The sequence below is a fragment of the Cuculus canorus genome, chromosome 2 (assembly GCF_017976375.1).
Source record: "Cuculus canorus isolate bCucCan1 chromosome 2, bCucCan1.pri, whole genome shotgun sequence".
NCBI classification, from domain to species: Eukaryota; Metazoa; Chordata; class Aves; order Cuculiformes; family Cuculidae; genus Cuculus; species Cuculus canorus.
Window position 1 is genome coordinate 111,003,850 of NC_071402.1, and position 5,995 is coordinate 111,009,844.

A 5,995-nucleotide genomic window follows, 5' to 3' on the forward strand; every position below is an offset into this window, starting at 1 on the left:
TAGCTGGGGAAAAGGAGTTTGCACAAATTTTCCAGGAAGCTGCTATCTTGTTAGTACTACATTGTTAACTCTATCAGTCTCAAATCTGAGAGTTATTGGGTTCCTTTGGAGATGATGGCAGCCATACCATACTGTACATTTGTTAAAGACTGCAGCTGTACTTAACTTTGTTGGTGTGTTGTCTCATACTTTGCAGAATGAGCATTATAAATACTTCTTGGGTAAAGTTAGTTTGGGGACAAACCCTTTCTCACTTTCAGGGCAGTTTCTGTACACTAATCTGGATATATTTCCTCTTTTAGCAGAATAAGGCATATCAAAGGTCATACTTAAAACTTCCAGACCAGGGCATTGGGGTGTTTCTACAATTTTTTTCTTCACCTTTTTCATTTAAACATTTTTGTTCCGATAAGTCTGGTCACAAGAATGACAAAAATAATGTCTTCCTTTTTAAGCTTTATGAAACTACCAGCTGTTTACTTGGTCCTACAAGCATATACACATATTCCTAAGGTTAATATTACTAGATACATATCTAGTCATAAAGGAACTTGTTTTGGTGGAACCCATGAGGACTTAAACCTGTAAATACATAAAAATAGATAAAAGAGAAAAAAGCAGATGGAGAGTAGAGTGTATAAATAGTAGTTTATGCACAAAACTTATCTAAAAATGGAGTAATTATTGATGGATTGCATATAGCAGTTTGTTGATAGAGGTAGTGAGATAGTTTTAAGTACAGATAAAAGGTTTAACATCAGTTTCTAAGAAAAAGAAACTGAAGAAATGCCATTAAATGTTTGAAATCGGTATTTTTTTGCTCTCATTAAACTCATGAACTCCAGAAACTACAAAAACTGATAGTGACAACACTTTTCCAGGGTCAGAGGCTTGACACGAAAGAAAAAGGAAGCACGATCTGAAAAAGTCACATATAGAAACAGGGCCTCTGTAGATGGAACAGAGAGGAATTGACAAGGGAAAATTCATCAAAAATAATAATATGCATTAGAAAGATAAGGCAATAGGAGTGGAGAGGACAAAGAACTTGTGGAGAGGTAGGACATGAGCGTGCACAGGCAAAAAATGAAAAATTTGTTGTAAAATGGCTTTGCAGCATTCTGCATTCTCAAAGCACTTTCCAAAAGCCAACAGAACTTGGAAGTGGCCTTTGTTTAAAACTGAAGAACAAGCATTTCTTTCTTCCACCCAAGCCAAAAAGCTGTTATTTTTAAAATAGGATTTGTCTTGCTTTGATGATGAGCAAGAGCTCAGAGAAGAACATTTCTGTCACTGAACTGCCATGGGTTTCAGCCAAGTAAAGTTCACATTAACATCAGAGAGAGTGGGATTTGGGGGTTGTTTCTTTCTCAGGGAAGGAGAAGTTCTCTGTAGAGCACAGGCTTATAAAGTTTGGTCTCTGCGCATGTCAGAAATTTGGGGGTTCTAAGCATTTGAGAAAACAAGTGTAGGTGGAAGGTACCTAATCTCATGGCATGCAAAATGTGCCTGCAAAAGCGGCACATCAGCCTTTTAATACACCACTGTTATGAAATATGCTGAACAGTGCTGCCTAGATACTGCACTGAATATTAAGCAGCAATTACTGCTTGCACTAATACCATCACTTCATCCTCAAAAAAAGACCTAGGAAAGAATGTGTTTTATTTCAATGCCTGATAAATGGTTGGAGTTTGGCTTTCAGTTTCACTTACTCATATTCTTGCCACAGGGTGAGGTTACAGTTCCTTCACTGGGTGATTTGCTCACTTAAATTGAACCACATAATGGAAGAAAGCATTAAGTTCAGCTTTAGCGCTGAAGTGTAATATGTAAGTTATGTGAGAATCCTAACTCTATATTTGCTTCATATTTTCTTAGCCAAGACAACTTCTTTTCCTTCCTGATCTATTGTAGAAATAGTTAATGACATCCTACTGGTGTTATCTATCTGAGAGGCAATCTGATCACCCCCACTGTAGTCTCTTTCACTTTTCTTGAAGGAAAAATAGACATTAAGAGCTTATCTTCTTTAAAAGAGAAGCAGAAGTGTTAATTCCCAGCTAGCCAGGGAGGTCTTAGCCATGGATTTGCAGCTTGAGGTTTGAGAACCAGTCATACACAGAAATATGAACTTCCCATCATACCCTTGAATGTTTTCAAGCAGATGAGTTCCTTCAATTTCAAAGAAGATTTCGGAGTGCATTGATTTCGTACATCTTCATGCCTATCTTCAGACACTGTGCTTAACTACAGGATTATTTGTCTGTGTTCTGTCGAGGGAACCAACAGACTCATTTTGGCTGTTTACCACAGCATGAAAGAGTAGGAAGAAACACTTTAGACAGAAAGTGGCTCATCTTGCATCCATCCGCTTGATGTAATGATGTGCATTAGAAATAACTGTTGCAGGTCCCAGGCTTCACTTTAGAGGATTATCTGCTGTAAGAACAATTAACTGATGTCCCAAAGCCAGCACAGACCGCAAAGTAGTACCATACCCTAACTGAGGCACCCTGCCCTTAGACCTGCTAATTGCCCTAAGTGAGGGATCACACTGAAAAGACAACCTATATTCCAGTTCCAGAACAGGCTAGGAAGCTCTACACCACAACCTCTCCCTTGGTAAAGCCAAGTGATAAGGCGGCCTCTTGCTCCTTCCCAAACTCCTTTCCACCACTGCTGCAGGCTGACGCACCCTCTTTCTAAAGATCAGCATTAGGAAGAGCTCAGGCTTATTTTTCTCCGCTTGGTATTCCTACCTACAAGGCCCTACCCTTGCCAGAGCTTAAGGCTAAGAAATCTCCAGAAAGCAATTTACATGCAGTGGCTTTAATTAGATTTCATCTATTATCTGTCAAGTAGCAACCACACTTTTGAATATGAATTAGGATTACTTCAGCCCCCAGAGAAGTACTGAACACTAATGGTCTTTCCCCAGAAAGAAAGAAAAAACATAAAGCTGAGAGCAAGCATGTTAAGAACAACGCACAAATATGAACCTGTCCTGGTTGCTGGCTACTTATTCCATCAAGGAAGCTGTTATTGCTGCACAATTTTTACAATGGGAGCAGACCTAATGACTGAAAACAGGGACTCATGTAGAAGCAGAGGAAAACTAAATGAAGAAGGCTTTAGAATGTACATTATAAGTCCTGACCTTGTGGTTCTCTTTGCATTTCTCTTGCTCCAGTAAATTACCAACACTGTTTCCTTAGTGCCCTGTAATAAGCACATGTGAACACAGTCTAAGGTGACAATTTAAGCGGAATGTTGTCCGAGACCTATGCGCAACCTGCTCCATTCCTTTGGAAGGTGGAGCAGGCACTCCATTACCTGCACACAGAAGACAGTTGCTCCTGTTCAGACTTCAGTATCAGGACAGAGAGACATGCCTCTGTTCTTAAAGCACTGTTGAAGAAAGTGCAGAGTCCTTCTTTACACGATCTAACGCTGCCTGTCCCTACACTTAGATCCACTCCACTGAAGATTAGGAAAATACAGCTGCACAACTTAGAAAATCTAACCAGTTAGCCCATGCTCAGTTCATTTTTCCCAAGTCTGCACTGCTAAATGTCCTCTCTTTGGACAGCATTGCAGTCACAAGATTGCTTGGTTAAATTTGTTCATAAATCAAGACTTTCAAAGCCAACTTCTATACAATTTAATCTGTTGAAAGTTACCTGAGTGGTTACTGAATGCAAATCCATAAATATCTCATTTCCTTATTCAAAAGCAGAAGTTGATTATCAGGTCGCAAAATTAAGGTGTCATTTATCTCACTAAGATGGTCTGAAATTAAGGCATCCAGTAGTAGTACTCTATATGATATACCAGAAGATAGTTTCGTTCTCAGAATTTCAGTAGATTTGAAAACATAGCCTTAGCATATTGTGCTAAGCACTTTAATTACTATTTTTAGTAAAGCTTAGTAGAGTTTTCTCAGCAAACTTTACTTGAATTTCCTTGAATAATGCAAAACGTGATGCCTTTGACTCCCTGCAGTAGGAACTGAAATAATTCTTCGCCCATCAGCATTGCCTCCATGCACCCTGAAGAACAGGAAAAGCAGAACAAACTGTTTTCTCTCCAGTGAGAGAAGGCAGTATTTTGACAAAGCAAACTGAAGAGAGGAGATAGGTCACCTAGAAGGAGGAAGAGACTCAAACGTTAATGTGACAAGCCTTCAGACATCAATTTGTTATGTTAAGACAGAGATTTCTCCTCTCTCCTAGATCTCATCCAGTTTTTCCCCTCTTCCATAGCTGCTTCATGCCTTTCCCTTAGTGCCAACCAGTTCTTTCTCTGTCTCTCCACCTCTCTGTAGTTCAACCTTTCCCAGTTCTCACCAGTAGTCTAGAAGAGCTGTTGATTAGACAAGAAACATGAGGAGAGAGACAAGTTGCACTGTTTCATATGAATAAAGGAGACGCTTTCTCGGTTGATCTCAGTGCTACTTTACATTACTTCTACATTTTCGGGAATTTAGCTTTGTATTTTTTTGTTCTTCATTACTATATGTAGCACCACGACAAAACACAGAAACCATTTTGGAGTTACAATCTAATCACCTTCTACTTAGTCATTTACTGACAGCCAGGTGTCCTTTTTACCATTAACCAGCCAGCTGTCTGGTTTTGTGAATATGTGTGGCTATCAGGCCTGAGTGTCAGCAATTGTGTTTCTTTATTGGATTATATCAATTCATTCCACCAGGAATGTGCAGGAATATTGACAGTTCTGTTTTACTTGAGATGTTAACATATACACACAGCCTGCATAGGCTTTAGCCAGCTGAAAGCTAGCCTCTAATCACTGATCTTGGCTGTATTTTCAAGATGTAGCACTGCACTTTTTTACAGCTTCACAACCACTCGTAAGGCCTGAATAACATTAGCTTTTCATGTGTTTTCACAAATTATGCTCCTGATCTCTTCAGCTAAATGTCAACCACACTATTTCAAGATAAATTTATTTCAATGTATGCAGTGACAGAGGAATGCTGCTCTTGTTTTGCAATGTGTTAAGCAATTTGCATGGAAACAACTTGGAGACAGGTAATTCAAACACCGGCTGCCAATGAGATTCAGAAGTCTTTCTTTTTGTATTTGTACAAAAAGTAACAATTAATCCAAAATACAGCTATCTGCCTGAAAGCTTGAGGTTATCCTTAGTACAGTAAATATGAAAGAACCCAAAGAAAGATAATCAAAGTAAATCTAACACGGGTAAAAAGCATAAAGGTGCATAAAGTGAGACTTTGATTAAGAAAAAATAACTAGCAATAAAAAAGACCTTGCATGATTTTCCACACAGCTACAGGAATTCCTCTCCTTTCCCATTAATGAGAGGCAGTGGTAGACAGAGCATTTTATTGCAGTTTCTGGGTTTTTGCATCAAGGGCTAAGCAATGCATCTTAGCTATCATTGAACATGAAGTTGTTCATTATATTAAACATACCTCCATCCCTGGAGGTGTTCAAGGCCAGGTTGGATAGGGCCTTGGGCAGCCTGATCTGTGGGAGGTGTCCCTGCCCATGGCGGAGGGATTGGAACTAGATCTTTAAGGTCCTTTCCAACCCAAATCATTCTAGGAGTCTATGATTCAAACACACATGCGTAGGACAAGAGGGAATGGCCTCAAGCTGTGCCAGGGGAGGCTCAGACTGGAGATCAGGAAAAAAAAATTCACAGCAAGGGTCATGGGGCACTGGCAGAGGCTGCCCAGGGAGGGGGTCGAGTCCCCATCCCTGGAAGTGTTTAAAAGACGGGTAGACGAGGTGCTCAGGGACATGGTTTAGTGGCAGCTAGGAATGGTTGGACTCGATGATCCAAGAGGTCTTTTCCAACCTCGTGATTCTATCATCCTACGCGCCCGCGCCGCCAGCCAACCTTCCCATCAGGCCCCGCCCATTAATCATCACAAGGCCCCGCCCCTCGACTACAAGCCACATCCCCTTCGGCGTCAGGCACCGCCCACTCATCATCAAAGCCC